General features: G+C 37.9%; 1 pseudogene; it reads right to left on the bottom strand.

Annotated features, from left to right (window-relative positions):
• The window catches only part of LOC114082693 (protein FAM50A-like), a 77,936-nt pseudogene that overhangs the window by 1,331 nt on the left and 58,487 nt on the right, over positions 1–18,118 (bottom strand).

The following is an 18,118-nucleotide window of genomic DNA, read 5'->3' as shown; positions in this document are numbered from 1 at the left end:
TTAAGGATAGGTGAGCTTTGAGGAAGAATATCTGTCAGAGAAGGACATGTTGCACATGATGTAGTGAGAGGAGGTGGCTTATAGCTGACTGGGAGGGGTTGGAACCAACAGCTCAAAATGTGTGTGTGTTAGAGTCTGTAAACAAGTCAGGCTGGCACCTGGCAAATGTTAGAGTTTGTAAACAAGTCAGGATGGCGCCTGGCAAATATTAGGGTCTGTAAACAAGTCTGGATGGCGCCTGGTATTTTGCCAGGGGGAGTGGTTTGTGAGGTGGCGCCAGCTAGCCATTAAGTGTGGAGATTTCTTATTGGTTGACTGCTGTATCTAGTTTATGCTAATTAAGATAAGTTGTGTGGAATGGATAAATACCTCTGTCGTCCTACAATAAACGGCTTCCACTCCTGATGTATCAATCTACACATGTTGTCCTTCCCCGCCCCCCTGTGATTTTGCCCAGCCAACCGGGCTGCGGCCGATGGTGGCCTGTTACGGGGAGCCTCGGGACACTCGGGGGTAAGTGACGGAAAAAAAATAGCTGCCCATCCCTAGATAGGACGGGAGCAAATCTGCTTGTCCCTAGGCAGATAGGGTGAGAGGAAAAATGGCCATTTTGAGAAAATGGAGAGGATTTATACAGTATGTTGTGTCTTGTTTTATCTCAGTGTATTGTATTGTCTTTGTGATGAAAATATGGAAGGGGTGTTAAGTAAATTGTTAAGGGAAAGAGGCACCCCAGTGGAACCAAGAATAGTTAGGGCATGTGTTGACAGAAGCCCAGGAACTCTAGTCAGAAAGAAGAAAGTTCAGAGGAGGAAGGATTATCAGGAAAAAAGTTGCAGCAAAAGGCTATTACTGAATACCTTTTGTTACCGGAGGGTGCATGAATTGGCGCAGCAGCGGCAGCGGCTGCCACATGTGCGAGCCGGTCATGGCACAGCAAGGAATTTCCAAGCGGCAGCAGCCGGCTCTTCCACTACCGAGCCCAAATCCAAACCTGGCCCGGAGGCACAGTCTCACAGGCTCTTGCTGCCTGTGCCCGGAAGCAGTTTGAGTCCGGGACACTCCCCAGGGCCATCTGGGGCTGCCCAGGACGCTACAGCCAGAAGATGCTACCAGTGTCCCTGATGTTTGGTCATTTTCAATGCCAATAACTAAGCTACAAGGGTCCTCCCACACCTGGAGGCTGATGAATAATGAGCACCATTAAGGCTTATTTCAAATGTAAAAAACCTTAAGATAATGTACTAAATTGTTCAGAAGATTGTTTTCTTAGTGCCTGCTGGAATACTACAGGATTTTCTTTACCAGCATTGCCAGAGTTCCTGCCTTCGTCCCAGTGCCAGTGAGGATGAGGGTGGAAGAATTTCCAGTGTTGCTGAGAACCGGAGGAGACTTCGGATCAAGCTAGCTGCCTGCAGAACTTACCTGGACTGTGATTTACCTGGACTGTGAGTTAATCTATTGAGACACTGCTTTACCTAGACTGAGATAACAAACTGTAATCTACAACAAATTGTAACTCGATATCTTTGCTAATGGTGTCATTGCTGGTATAATTTTTCCAAGGGCTTCTTGCATGGAGCCATCAATTGGCTTGGTATTGTGGCATTTTGTATCCTCCCTTTCTGTTTGTAGCAGGTTATTTATGGTGTTTCTGTAAAAACGACTATGGTCGTTATTTAAATTAAACAAAAGGGGGAAATGTTAGAGTCTATAAACAAGTCAGGATGGCGCCTGGCAAATGTTAGGGCCTGTAAACAAGTCTGGATGGTGCCTGGTATTTTGCCAGGGGGAGTGGTTTGTGAGGTGGTGCCAGTTAGCCATTAAGTGTGGAGATTTCTTATTGGTTGACTGCTGTATCTAGTTTATGCTAATTAAGATAAGTTGTGTGGAATGGATAAATACCTCTGTTGTCCTACAATAAACGGCTTCCACTCCTGCTGTATCAATCTACACAAGTTGTTCGTCACCCCCCAGTTAGTTTGCTGCATCCGGACTGCGGCATGTATGTGTGTTTGTGTGTGTGTGTGTGTGTGTGTGTGTTGAGGTGGAAACTACAGTTTACACATGGTAAATAGAGAAGACCTTGAAGGTGACATTTGAGTAGATCTGAAGGAGTGACATAGAAGACTTGATGAATCCTGTGGGGGAGCTTTCCAGAAAAAAAAATAGGAAGAGGTAGGGGATGAAGGAGGCTTGGAATAGAGTGAATGAGAAAGAGGATGCTAGGAGGTGTGTGATTGAAGAGGTAACAGGCCAGATCACATGAGGCCTTGCAGGAAATTGTGAGGACTTGGACTTTTACTGATATATTATTGGATGGTTTTAAATAAGTGTGTGACATCATCTAACTTAAGTTGTAACACCCTCACTCTTGCTGGTGTACTGAGAGTAGCTAGGGTAAGGATGAAATCAATGAGAGCAATTAGGATAATTTTACAGCACAGACAAAATTTGAGGGTGGCTTGTACCAGGATGGAAGAAGTAAGAACTGTTTGGATTATTGATATATTTTGAGAGGGTGAAAGGATTTACTTCTGAGTCAATGTGTATGATACAAAAGAGTCAGGAGTTTTGATATGAGCACTTAGAAAACTGGGGCTGCCATGTAGTGGGATGGACAAGATTGTGAGAGAAACTGGGTTAGGACAGAGTGAATATCAGAATCTAGTTTTGTTTTTGTTAAGTTTCAGATGCTAATCTGACATCTAAGTAAAAATGTCAAGTAGGCAACTTGAACTAGTAATCTGGAGTTCAAAGAAACACCCTAGCTAGAGATTTGTGAGTTGTTACTTTCAGAAAGTCTTTAAAGCCATGAGACTGGGAGAGATGACCAGGGAGAGAATACAGTATACTGAGTCCTAATATTTTCCAATGTTAAGAGACAGGGGACAGAGCCGCCCCCTCCCCCTGCGCCGGCAAGGTAGACGGAACTGTGATCACCCACAGAGCAGGCCCAGCGGCCTGCTGAGGGGCAGAGCCGCCCCCCACCCCCCGCACCTGCCAGGTAGGCGGAACTGTGACCACCAACAGAAAAGGCCCAGTGGCCCGCGGAGGGACAGAGCTTCCAATCACTCCTGCAAGGTAGGCGGGCCTGCGACCCACCGGCAGAAGAGGAGCAGTGGCCTGCTGAGAGGCAGAGCCGCCCCCTCCCCCTGTGCCTGCAAGGTAGACGGAACTGTGACCACCAACAGAACAGGCCAGACCTGCAACCGACAGACAGAACAGGCCCAGTGGCCTGAGGAAGGGTAGAGCCGCCCCCCCCCGCGCCTGCAAGGTAGGCGGACCTGCGACCCACTGGCAGAACAGCCCCAGAGGCCTGCAGAGGGGCAGTGCCGCAGCCTGCGCCTGCAAAGTAGGCAGAACTGCAACCACCGACAGAGCAAGCCTAGCGGCCCGCAGAGGGACAGAGCCGCCGCCAGCGCCTGCAAGGTAGGCGGACCTGCTACCGACCGGCAGAGCAGGCCCAGCGGCCTGCCGGCGTGGTAGGCACATTGCCCCAATTGGAGGAGGGGCAGAGCCGCCGCCCGCGCCTGCGAGGGAGACTTTGCAACTATACAAGACCAATATAAATATATAGGGTGAAAATTCAATAGCACAACAGTTTCACCAAGTAGAAAGGAACGCGAACAATATGAAGAGACAAGGAAAGAAAGGACCACAAGCAATGCAGGTCAACTCAACGTTAGAAGAGGTAATAGCTGCAGCAGATGGAATGTCAGATAAAGAATTCAGGATATTCATGCTTCAGATGATCTGGAGTCTCAAGGAAGACATCAGAGAGCAAAATCAGACAATGAAAGATCACTTCAACAATGAATTACATAAACAAATCCAAGAAGCAAAAGATCAACTATACAGGGAGATAGAGGTTATAAAAAACAAACAAACAGAAATCCTAGAAATGCAGGAAGCAATAAACCAACTTAAAAACTCAATTGAGAATACTACCAGCAGAGTAGAACACTTAGAAGATAGAACATCAGACAATGAAGATAAAGTATTTCAACTTGAAAAGAACATAGGCAGCTCAGCAAGACTGTTAAGAAACCATGAGCAGAACATCCAAGAAATATGGGATAACATCAAGAGACCAAATTTAAGAGTCATTGGGATACAGGAAGGGACAGAGTTTCAAACCAAAGGAATGAGCAATCTATTCAATGAAATAATATGAGAAAACTTCCCAGACTTGAAGAATGAAACAGAATCCCAAATCCTAGAAGCCTACAGGACGCCGAATGTGCAAAATCATAAGAGACCCACACCTAGACACATTATAATGAAGATGCCCAACACACAGAATAAGGAGAGAATTTTAAAAGCTACAAGAGAAAGGAAGCAGATCACATTTAGGGGTAAACCAATCAGGATAACAGCTGATCTTTCAACACAGACTCTGAAAGCTAGAAGATCCTGGAAAAACATATTTCAAACACTGAAAGAAAATGGGTTCCAACCAAGAATTGTGTTTCCAGCGAAATTAAGCTTCAGGATGGAAGATGAAATTAAAACCTTCCACGATAAACAAAAGTTAAAAGAATTTGCAGCTAGAAACCCATCTCTTCAAAACATCCTCAGCAAAACATTACAGGAAGAGGAAATGGAAAATAACAATGAAAACCAACAGTGGGAGGTAGGACAGTAAAGGGGGGAAAAATAATCAAAGAGGAAAACAAACCATGTTTAGTAACATAAATAAACAAATATGGCTGGAAGAACAACCCATATCTCAATAATAACCCTAAATGTTAATGGCTTAAATTCACCAATCAAGAGACACAGGCTAGTAGAATGGATCACAAAACAAGACCCAACTATATGCTGCCTAGAGGAGACACATTTGATAGGAAAAGACACACATAGGCTGAAGGTGAAAGGTTGGGAAAAATCATATCACTCATATGGACTTCGGAAACAAGCAGGAGTGTCCATACTCATATCAAATAAAATAGATTTCAAGCCAAAGTTAATCAAAAGGGATAAAGAGGGACACTACATACTGCTTAAGGGAACCATACACCAACAAGACATAACAATCGTAAATATATATGCCCCAAACAATGGTGCAGCTATGTTCATCAAACAAACTCTTCTCAAGTTCAAGAGTCTAATAGACCACCATACAATAATCATGGGAGACTTCAACACACCTCTCTCGCCACTGGACAGATCTTCCAAACAAAAGTTGAATAAGGAAACTATAGAACTCAATAACACAATTAATAACCTAGACTTAATTGACATATATAGAATATACCACCCAACATCAAGCAGTTACACTTTTTTCTCAGCAGCACATGGATCCTTCTCAAAAATAGATCATATATTATGTCACAGGGAAACTCTTAGACAATACAAAGGAGTAGAGATAATACCATGCATCCTATCTGATCATAATGGAATGGAACTGAAAATCAACGATAAAAGAAGGAAGGAAAAAGAATACATCACTTGGAGAATGAACAATAGGTTACTGAATGATCAATGGGTTATAGAAGACATCAAGGAGGAAATTAAAAAAATTCTTAGAGAATAATGAAAACACAGACACAACATATCGGAATCTATGGGACACATTGAAAGCAGTTCTAAGAGGAAAATTCATTGCTTGGAGTTCATTCCTTAAAAAAAGAAAAAACCAACAAATAAATGATCTCATACTTCATCTCAAAATCCTAGAAAAAGAAGAGCAAAACAACAGCAAAAGAAGTAGAAGGCAAGAAATAATTAAAATCAGAGCTGAAATTAATGAAATCGAAACAAAAGAAACAATTGAAAAAATTGACAAAACTAAAAGTTGGTTCTTTGAAAAAATAAATGAAATCAACAGACCCTTAGCCATGCTAGCAAAGAGAAGAAGAGAGAGAACTCAAATTACTAGCATACGGGATGAAAAAGGCAATATCACAACAGACACTTCAGAAATACAGAAGATAATCAAAAATTATTTTGAATCCTTATACTCCAATAAATTAGAAGATAGTGAAGGCATCGATAAATTTCTTAAGTCATATGATCTGCCCAGATTGAGTCAGGAGGATATAGACAACCTAAACAGACCAATATCAATTGAGGAAATAGAAGAAACCATCAAAAGACTACCAACTAAGAAAAGCCCAGGTCCGGATGGGTATACAGCAGAGTTTTACAAAACCTTTAAAGAGGAACTAATACCAATAATTTTCAAGCTACTTCAGGAAATAGAAAAAGAGGGAGAACTTCCAAATTCATTGTACGAGGCCAACATCACCCTGATACCTAAACCAGACAAAGACACTTCAAAGAAAGAAAACTAGAGACCAATATCTCTAATGAACCTAGATGCAAAAATCCTCAATAAAATTCTGGCGAATCGGATACAAAAACATATCAAAAAAATTGTGCACCATGATCAAGTAGGATTCATCCCTGGGATGCAAGGCTGGTTCAATATAAGGAAACCAATAAATGTTATTCACCACATCAATAGACTTAAAAATAAGAACCATATGATCATCTCAATAGATGCTGAAAAAGCATTCGATAAAGTACAGCATCCCTTTATTTTCAAAACTCTAGAAAAACTAGGGATAACAGGAACATACCTCAATATTGTAAAAGCAATCTATGCTAAGCCTCAGGCTAGCATCATTCTGAATGGAGAAAAATTGAAGGCATTCCCTCTAAAATATGGAACAAGACAGGGATGCCCTCTCTCACCACTTCTGTTCAACATAGTTCTCGAAACGCTGGCCAGAGCAATTAGACAGACGAAAGAAATTAAAGGCATCAAAATAGGAAAAGAAGAACTTAAATTATCACTATTTGCAGATGACATGATTCTATACCTAGCAGACCCAAAAGGGTCTACAAAGAAACTATTAGAGCTAATAAATGAATTCAGCAAAGTGGCAGGATATAAAATCAACACGCATAAATCAAAGGCATTCCTGTATATCAGCGACAAATCCTCTGAAATAGAAATGAGGACAACCACTCCATTCACAATATCTTCAAAAAAAATAAAATACTTGGGAATCAACCTAACAAAAGAGGTGAAAGACTTATACAATGAAAACTACAGAACCCTAAAGAGAGAAATAGAAGAAGATCTTAGAAGATGGAAAAATATACCCTGTTCATGGATAGGCAGAACTAACATCATCAAAATGGCAATATTACCAAAAGTTCTCTATAGGTTTAATGCAATGCCAATCAAAATCCCAACGGCATTTCTTGTAGAAATAGAGAAAGCAATCATGAAATTCATATGGAAAAATAAACGACCCAGAATAGCAAAAACAATGCTAAGCAGGAAGTGTGAATCAGGCAATATAGCGATACCAGACTTCAAACTATACTACAGAGCAATAGTAACAAAAACAGCATGGTACTGGTACCAAAACAGGCGGGTGGACCAATGGTACAGAATAGAGGACACAGAAACCAATCCACAAAACTACAACTATCTTATATTTGATAAAGGGGCTAAAAGCATGCAATGGAGGAAGGATAGCATCTTCAACAAATGGTGCTGGGAAAACTGGAAATCCATATGCAACAAAATGAAACTGAATCCCTTTCTCTCGCCATGCACAAAAATTAATTCAAAATGGATCAAGGAGCTTGATATCAAATCAGAGACACGCCATCTGATAGAAGAAAAAGTTGGCTACAATCTACATACTGTGGGGTTGGGCTCCAAATTCCTCAATAGGACACCCATAACACAAAAGTTAATAACTAGAATCAACAAATGGGACTTACTCAAACTAAAAAGTTTTTTCTCAGCAAAAGAAACAATAAGAGAGGTAAATAGAGAGCCTACATCCTGGGAACAAATCTTTACTCCTCACACTTCAGATAGAGCCCTAATATCCAGAGTATACAAAGAACTCAAAAAATTAGACAATAAGAGAACAAACAACCCAATCAACAAATGGGCCAAGGACCTGAACAGACACTTCTCAGAGGAGGACATACAATCAATCAACAAGTACATGAAAAAATGCTCACCATCTCTAGTAGTCAGAGAAATGCAAATCAAAACCACCCTAAGATACCATCTCACTCCAGTTAGATTGGCAGCCATTATGAAGTCAAACAACAACAAGTGCTGGTGAGGATGTGGGGAAAAGGGTACACTTGTACATTGCTGGTGGGACTGCAAATTGGTGCAGCCAATTTGGAAAGCAGTATGGAGATTTCTTGGAAAGCTGGGAATGGAGCCACCATTTGACCCAGCTATTCCCCTTCTTGGTCTATTCCCTAAAGACCTAAAAAGAGCATGCTACAGGGACACTGCTACATCGATGTTCATAGCAGCACAGTTCACAATAGCAAGACTGTGGAACCAACCTAGATGCCCTTCAATAGATGAATGGATAAAAAAAAAATGTGGCATTCATACACAATGGAGTATTACTTCATTAAAAAATGACAAAATCATAGAATTTACAGGGAAATGGATGGCATTAGAGCAGATTATGCTAAGTGAAGCTAGCCAATCCCTAAGAAACAAATGCCAAATGTCTTCTTTGATATAAGGAGAGTAACTAAGAACAGAGTATGGTTGAAGAGCATGAGAAGAAGATTAACATTAAACAGGGATGAGAGGTGGGAGGGAAAGGGAGAGAGAAGGGAAATTGCATGGAAATGGAAGGAGACCCTCAGGGTTATACAAAAGTACATACAAGAGGAAGTGAGGGGAAAGGGAAAAATAATACAAGGGGGACAAATGAATGTCAGTAGAGGGGGCAGAGAGAGAAGAGGGGAGGGGAGGGGAGGGGAGGGGGGATAGTAGAGGATAGGAAAGGCAGCAGAACACAACAGACACTAGTATGGCAATATGAAAATCAATGGATGTGTAACTGATGTGATTCTGCAATCTGTATATTAAATGTGTAAAAATGGGAGCTCATAACCCACTTGAATCAAAGTGTGAAATATGATATATCAAGAACTATGTAATGTTTTGAACAGCGAACAATAAAAAAATTATTTAAAAAAATAAAAGATAATTACTCTTAAAAAAAAGAGAGAGGGAGAGACAGGGGAGATGGGCAGAATCAGACAAAGTGACCCAGAAGGAGCAACTAGAGAGAAAAGGGGAAACCAGTAGAATACTCTATTCTGGAAGCCAAATACAGATAACAGTTTGGGAGGAGATAGTGCTCTCTGCCAAATGACTCTGATAAGCTAAGACAAGGACAGGGGATAGTCCACTGGATTTAGCCCTGTGGAAGCCATTGGTGGAGTAATGGTGGTAAGATCTTAGTGGGTTCAAAAATGGCAAGGAGAGATTGGAGACAAGGTAGATAACTGTTGATGAAGTGTTGCTGCAAGGACAGAGACAGAAACAGATTGATACTGGGAAAGTGGGGACAAGAGTCTTTTTGTTTTTATTTATTTATAATGAAACATGAGCACTCATATTTTGGGAAGAATTGGGATGACTTGGGGCCTGAGAATGAGTGTTAGGAATTGAACTGGTGGCTTGAGGAGATGCTTTAGGAATAGCAATAATCCCTGAAAAAAATGAGGACAGAAGTTGGCTGAGACAAGAATTTGAAACCAAAATTATTAAAGCAATGTATCTCACTGTCTTTCTTCAAATTCTTAGTTTCATTTAGTTATTTGAGAAATTCTTTGATGCAAATTTGTTTTTCTACTGAGGTACTGATGATTGAACCTAGGGGTGCTTAACCATTGAACTATATTTCCAGCCTTTTTAATGTTTTATTTAGAGACAGGGTCTCTATGAGGCTGGCTTTGAACTAGTGATCCCTCTGCCTCAGCCTTCCAATCCACTGGGATTATGGGCTTGTGCCATTGTGCTGGCTCTGATGGCAATTTTTAAAATTCATAAAATTGGCTTGAACAGTATTATAATTCCATGGCTATTCAGTTTTCTTTTGACATTTTTGATATTAGATATTATAGATCCATAAAAATGGAAATTGTCTTTTAAGATCTGCAACCACAAAGGGTATTTGTCAGCATGACTCTATTTCTAGAGAGATTCGCAATGAAAAGAAGTTATAAGATGAGGTTATAAGCAGAAAGAAGGAGAAATGTTGAAGAAGAAGCACTAGCAGAGTGTGATGTAATAATACAGACAAATTTCTGCAGTTCTTTATAATTTATGGTGACAATGTATATATCATCTCATTTAATACTCTGAATAGTTCCTTATTGTAGGAATTATTCCCACATAAATTGGAGTTCAGGTCTGTTAGGTGGCCTCCATATCACAAAAGTAACAATGGACAGAGCTCTACTATAATCCAGATTTTCTGACTTGATGTCATTTTGATGTTTTTGAAATTTATGAATCACAATTTCTATTTGAGCACATTCTTAAAAAAATGTACAGCACAGATCTTGATGGGTCAATGACAGTGGACTGGGATGAATGGAAGAAGCATTTCCTATTGAAACCTGTCATAAATGCTGAGGAAATTGTTCATTACTGGAATCATTTTACTGTAAGTAGTCTCTTTTTACTATTGGTTTATTTTATGTTATGGGCATAAAAATGTAACACAGTCTGTAAAATTATGTGTCAATGTGACCTATGCCTTAGGTCATTGTGTGGATTAAAGTAATTAATAAATGAAAAGCATTTAGAATAACAATTGACATGTTAAGCACCATACTTTTTTAGCTATTATGATTACCAGTAGAAAGCAAAGGACTTTGAACTGAAACTGGTATTTCAAAGCTGTGATGTCTGTTGTTTCTTTGTGAAATCTACCTTTTTTTCTTCAACACTTAATTTTCTCTTAACATTCTGTATTATGGCTGGGTGCTGTGGTGTACCTGTACTTGGGAGACTGAGGCAGGGGAAGCACAAGTTCTAGTACAGCCTGGGATTACAGGTGTGCACCAGTGCACCTGGCTTGTCATTTATAATCATACAAAGAAGGTATTAGTATTGTTTCTACTTCACATTTGAGGAAACCGAGGCCCAGAGAAGTTGTTCATTTAGGATTAGGGAGGTCAGGATTTGATTCTATCTGATTCCTGGGCCCAGGTTCTGTCCCCTCAAAATTCCAAGTTATGATACATGTATAACAGAAGTTATTTTCTGCTTTAGGTATTATGTGGAAATGATGAGACTTTCACCACTTCCACTATAGGTCAATATGTAAAACAGGGAATTGATTTAGGCAAAAGATAGACTTTTCAAAATATCATTGATGAAGAAAGAAGACCTGGCCAGTTGTGGAAATACCTGTTGGCCCAGGGCATAGTGGGTACCTGTGCTTGAACATGCACAGCACCATTGGAACGTCTAAAAATCCTAATGCAAGTGTGTTGCACGGCTCATATGTTTGTTTTTGAGTAACATGAATAATATGTGATACTTTTCAAAGGGAAGATTTTTGACAAGTCAATACTATTTTTTATACTCTCATGTGCAAACTACTTTATTGCCAGTGATCTGGATTCATTTATTCAGTAGTTTCCAGGTGTTGAACTCATGTTGAGGTTACAATAACCTAATGATATACTGTTTTTTTAAAATCCATACACAATTTTTATGGATGGAGATTGATATGTTGACAAATTATTAAACACAATCTAATAATCTACCACTAGTGTTCTAGGGTGGGGCAAAATTAGAGAAGTCTCTCCTTTCTTTTGGAGATGGGTGATAAACATACAGTATACTTTGATTCATGGAGAGAATCAAAATTGTTTCATGAAGAGACAGAGACTGGTCCAGGAGTTACACTCACTCTTTATTCCCTACCATATGAAAGAACCTGTAATTGGTTGTGGTCCCTTTGAAGTAGGCCATACCTTAAATTGTTTGCCTGTGCCTTGGGGCCAAGTTTCTATGGGTCTGGTGATATAACTGTGACAAGAGGAGAGGAAGGGTTTCCACTCTTTCCATGTTGTATTTAAGGCAGAAATTATGTGCCTCTAGCAACAATCACTATCTACTTTTACCTTTTTGAGCCATGGAAGAACACATTTCTTTCTAATTTTTACAGAAATAGAGATGAAGCAAGTGTGCTTGGTTGCAGGTATTCTGAATTCAAAGAAGGGGAAAGGGACACAAGTCTTATTTTTTTCAGTGTGCATATTTTTTCACCTGTGTTCAGTCCTGTGCCTCATTGAATGAAAGAAGGGGGTTATTGATTTATAATGGGAATTGGCTCATGTGATTATAGAGGGTAAGAAGTTCTGTGATGTACTTTCTGCAAACTGGAGAACCAGGATAACTGCTAGTGTCTTAATCCACAGGCCTGAGAACCATGGTTCAACTCTCAGTCCAAGATCAAAGACTTGAGAACTGGGGTGAAGGGTGAATCTACTGGTATAAGACTTTGAGTTCTGAGAGTCTGAGAGCATGAACACAAAGATGTCCCAGCTCAAGAAAATAGAATGAATTTGCTTTCCTCTACCTTAATGTTCTATGATGACAGTCAAATGGTTGGATGATGCCCACCTATGGTGGCGAGAGTAGATCTATGCATTCAAAGCTAATCTCTTCTAGAAATACCCTCATAGAGACACATGTGAAACCAACTACAGGGCATCACTTAGCCCAGTCAAGTTGGCACATAAAATTAAACATCACATTCTCTATGCATTTTATTTTTTCTTAAGTATTTTTTATTACAATGTCATTTTACTCAACATTTTTTGAAAATTTCCTCAGTCATATTTTTTAACTCTTCTGTCAAACTTATTATTTTAGCAATCAATACTTTGATTGTTCCTATTTTATTTTATTTTATTTTTGGTACTTGCCATTGAACTCAAGTGTTCTTAACCACTGAACCACATCCCTAGCCTCTTTTATTAAATTTTTAAATTTTTGAGACAGAGTCTCAAAAAGTGAGGCAGGTCTCACTAAGTCTCTTAGGATCTCACTAAGTTGCTGAGGGGGTTAAATTTTTGAACTTGCATTCTTCCTGCTTTAGCCTCATGACATTCTGGGATTACAGGTGTGTGCCACCACACCTGGCTTTTATAATTATACTATCTTTCTTTTCTTCTTCTTCTTCTTTTTTTTTAATTGAGAAGGGTTTTTGCTATGTTGCTCAGGCTTGTCTTGAACTGAACTCAAATGTTCTTCCTACTAAAGCAATCACATAAGTTCTAGTAAATTTTTTCCAAGACCTGTTGTATTTATTGGCAAAACAAAGTATTTTCTTCTATGAGTAGTAAGTAAATGTATCTGTTAGTTGTTTTAAGCAGTTACCCTACTCCATTTTCACTCTGAGCTGTTGTTTCTTCCTCCACACATAATTCCATTCCTTTGGACACTGTCAGATCTGTTTCCTGAAACACTGTTCCCATCATATTTCATTATTCAACAGTGGTACCAATATTTACTGAGCAACATTCACCTTTCACAAAAGTTTTAGGACATATGAAGAATGTTATTTTATTCTGTCTTGCTTTCCAGATTTTTTTTGTATTTAAGGTTTATTTCCCAAATTTTCCTTCCCTTGAAGGAAAAACTTTATCTTAAGTTTATTTATTTCTCAGAATATACCATATACACAGTTCATGGATTCATTAAATTCTAACTAAATTTAGTTGATATCACTGAAACCAAAATAACATTTTTAATAAGGTGGGAATGATTAATTTTTAATTTTAATTTTTATTGGTTCTTCTTAGTTATACATGACAGCAGAGTGTACTTGATATAATTATATAATCAGAGAATGTATTTTATTCTAATTAGGACATCATTCTTATGGATGTACACCTTGGTGGGATTCACAGTGGGGTATTCATACATGTACATAGAAAAATTATGTAAGATTAATTCCACTACCTTTTCTTTTTCTATTCCCCCTCCCTTCCCTCCATTCCCCTTTGTCTAATCTGAACTTCTGTTTTCTCAGCATCCTACCTTATTGTGTGTTAGCTTCCACATATCAGTGAAAACTTTTGGTTTTTGAGGATTGGCTTATTTCCCTTAGCATGATAGTCTTCAGGTCCATCATTTACTGGCAAATGTCATAAATGCTGAGTAATACTCCATTGTGTATATATACCACATTTTTTTATCCATTCATCTTTTGAAGCACACTGAGATTTCATTTCACTCCAGTGAGAATGGCAATTATCAAGAATCCAAGTAACAATAATAAATGTTGGGAAAGATATAGGGAAAAAGGTACACTTATACATTGTTGGTGGGACTACAAATTGGTGCAACCACTCTGGAATACAGTATTGAGGGAGATTCCTTAGAAAACTAGGAATGGAACCACCATTTCACTCAGCTGTCCCACTCGTTAGCATATATTCAAACAATTTAAATCACATAATACAGTCATGCAGGCACATTATAGCAGAATAATTCACAGTAGCTAAGCTATGATTATATTGTTGAATGATAAAAGAAATGCAATTGTTCTTTCATTGAAATAACAGACTCTGCTATGTACACATAGACATTCTAATGCATCTATTTGAGAATTTTGCCTAATAATCAATAATTTTGCCTAATTGAGAATTTGCCTAATATCTCACTTTGATAATTTGCTTAATTTGAAGTGCTTACTCAGAGTCCCTCTAAAGCAAGCTTTATTCTTCTTATCACCATAGATATTCTTGCTTTCTCTGAGACCAGTTTTGTGATTTTCTTAAATCTTGCCTGAATAATAACAAATCTACCACTTTTTAACATGGAAAGATACAGGATTATCAAATTTTTTTCTCCTTTATGCCTTAAGGCAAAAATAAAAATGCCAATTGACTTTGAATATTATAACATTAAAAAAAAGTAGACCAGTGCCACAAGTTATAACTTTTGGGAAGCTTTGTATGAAATGTGGCAGTAGTCTCCCTCAACATGCCTTTGCATCCTGATTCCAGTCCATATGGCCACACTTTCTTCCTACTAGGCTGAGTGTCATAGTAGGACTAAGTGGCCATTTCGTCTGCTTCTCTGTTCACGTCAAATCATCAGGGACTAGCCATAACTCAACTATGGGAACATTTTGACTCTACCAGTAATGCAGCATGGCATATCTGAATTTTCAGGGCTAATGTCCGTATTGGCAGAAATAAGACCAAAGAATAACTTGAGGCATCCTTTTTGTGAAAATTTGAGATCTGGAGATAGGATGATCGATTATGTTAGTGGCCAGCTTATTTCACGATCAGGAAATATTGCTGAAGTAAGTATTAAATAAGTAAGCTGTGTTCCAGTCCAAAATAAGCAAAGGCACAATAAGAATTATATATATATAATATTTACCTGTTTTCCTCCCTTATTTGTGTTTCTAGTTCTAATACATGGAAATTTAATTCATGAATTATTGGATAGCACAGTTTCATGTTTTGATTTATCTCTTAAAATATGTGTAGCCTGTGAACATACCAATTTAATTTTTTAAATTATTTTTACAACAGGTTGGTAAATGGTTTCAGGCTATGTTCTTCTATTTGAAGCAGATCCCACAATACCTTATTCCATGTTACTTTGATGCTATATTAATTGGTGCATACTGCCGCAGTCTGGCTGCAGCAAAATAACCGGGGGGGTGATGAGCAACTTGTGTAGATTGATACAGCAGGAGTGGGAGCCGTTTATTGTAGGACAGGAGAGGTGTATATACATTCCACACAGCTTATCTTAATTAGCATAAACTAGATACATCAGTCAACCAATAAGGAATCTCCACACTTAATGGCTCGCTGGTGTTACTTCACAAACCACTCCCTCTGGCAAAATGCCAGGCGCCATCCTGACTTGTTTACAGACTCTAACAGCATACACCACTCTTCTGGATGCAGCATGGGAGCAGATGTCAAGGTATATCCAACAAAGCTTACATAAATAGGTGTGTTTGCATAGAAACTATACACAGAGTCACTGTACACATGCTCTTAAAAGACCAAAGCATGAATTTTGGAGACTCAGAGCTGGAATAGTTTTTAAGTGGAGAGTAAATTTATTAACTTCCTTTAGTCTGAAACACACAAAAACAAACCCATATAAATTCTCTTCTATATCAAATATGTTTGGGGAAAATAACTTGTTTTATGTTATTTGTTTCTATTTATTTATTCATTGATTTGTTAAATTTAATTGATATAGTGTTTAGAATATGTACATATAGTTCTTTCTCTAATTTTCATTGATTAAAAGAAAATATTCTGGTATTATTATGAATAAAATCTGCTTTTTACAATGAAATTTTCTAAAATGAAACTACAAATGGAAATGAACTATGAGAGCCAGCGAGTTGATTTGGGCATGTTTTCAGATTTTTCAGAAAGAAAAAGCACTTCAATTCTGCCATTGTTGTTACAACAAGGCCTGGACTAAAGCCGGCTAAAATAATGGATGCCATGAAAGTAGTTTTGAAATCTAATCAAATTGAACATTTTTTCCTACTATATTACTATTTTTATACATTTGTGTGGAGAAATCATTTGAAGGGGGAAAACAGAATAAAACTGCTAAAAAGTTTTGTATTTTTACAGATTATATTTTAAACCCTATCACTTTTATTACAGCTTTGTTCAGAATGGTTCAAGCTTTGTGAAACACCTTTCACTGGGTTCAGTCCAAATGTGTGGAGTAGGAAAATTCCCTATTCTGCCACTTCTTTCACCTTCCCTTCTGGATGTACCATATAGGTTGAATGAGATCACAAAGGAAAAGCAGCAGTGTTGTGCTTCTTTAGCTGCAGGTAAGGAATTTTGTTGAAGGTTAAAATGTATAAGTCAATAGTATTCAAAAGGAAAACTTACAAGAAAAAGACTTTTTTAAAAAATTCATGAAGTTATCCAAGACTGTATGTTATTGCTTAGTAAAATTTCTGAGATACTCATAAAATACTAACCATGTTATTATTCAGTTATAATTGTTTATGAGGCATTTATGTGTGTTTTTATTGTGTCTGGTTAATCCTTTTCTTCTAATTCATGGTATTACTTTAAATAATATTTAAAATATATGTTTTAAATCATTATTTTACTACCCATTTTCCTATATCCCTTCCCAGTTTTAAAAATAAACTTATCTGGGCTGGGGATGTGGCTCAAGCGGTAGCGCGCTCGCCTGGCATGCGTGCGGCCCGGGTTCGATCCTCAGCACCACATACCAACAAAGATGTTGTGTCCGCCAATAACTAAAAAATAAATATTAAAAAAAATTCTCTCTCTCTCTCTAAAAAATAAAATAAAAAAATAAACTTATCTAAAGATCATTTAAAGGTGTCCTATAAGTTACAAAACACAAAACTGATTTTAAATAATTATTATTGGAGATTGGGGTTGTGGCTCCATGTTGGAATGCTTGCCTAGCTTGTGTGAGGCACTGGATTCAGTTATCAGCAGTGCATATAAATAAATGAACAAAATAAAGGTCCATCAACATCTAATAAGTTTTTTGTTTGTTTTTTTAAATATTTTTTTCAGTTTTTGATAGACCTTTATTTTATCTATTTATACGTGGGGCTGGGAATCTAACCCAGTGCCTCACACATGCCAGGCAAGTGCACTACCACTGAGCTATAACCCCAGCCACAAGTAATAAAAGTTTTAAGAAATTATTATTATTATGCATCCAGATGCTGTCAATTGGACATAAAATACTTCCAGCCATGTTTATTGGTATCTGTTCCTGAAAGTGATTAAAAACTTGAATCAAATAACAAGTATGAGTAAGCAAAATAGGTTAAAGAACAGGCTTTCCTTTTAAATAAATTTCCATCATATTTCTAGAAAATATTTAATACTTGAGGTCACTGAAGTTGAGAATTCTCGAAACTAACCTGAAATATGTGAAATGGTAGAAAGTATTATATATCTTCATGGCTCTATCTGTTAAATTTATATTTCTTTAAATTTGTATCTGCTCAGATCAAATGAAAAGGCTTCATGGTACCTAACAACTACAATTACCTTTTCATTTAGAATGATCATAAAAAAAATCATAAAACTCTTTTTTGGGAGTGGAGATGTAGTTCAAGTATGTGTGAGGCCCTAGGATCAATCCCTATCACCACAAAAATTAAAAATAAAACAATTTTATAAAAGAATGGAATTAAAACTCTGGTTTAGTTTTATAATTATTTCATATTTTCACTTGACTGTTTGATCTTCTATTGCCTGTCATTTCCCAATGAATCCATGCAAATACTCA

Source organism: Marmota flaviventris, chromosome 10, assembly GCF_047511675.1.
Source record: "Marmota flaviventris isolate mMarFla1 chromosome 10, mMarFla1.hap1, whole genome shotgun sequence".
NCBI lineage: Eukaryota > Metazoa > Chordata > Mammalia > Rodentia > Sciuridae > Marmota > Marmota flaviventris.
Note: the sequence above shows the minus strand (reverse complement) of the source record. Positions and strands in the feature narration are given on the sequence as shown.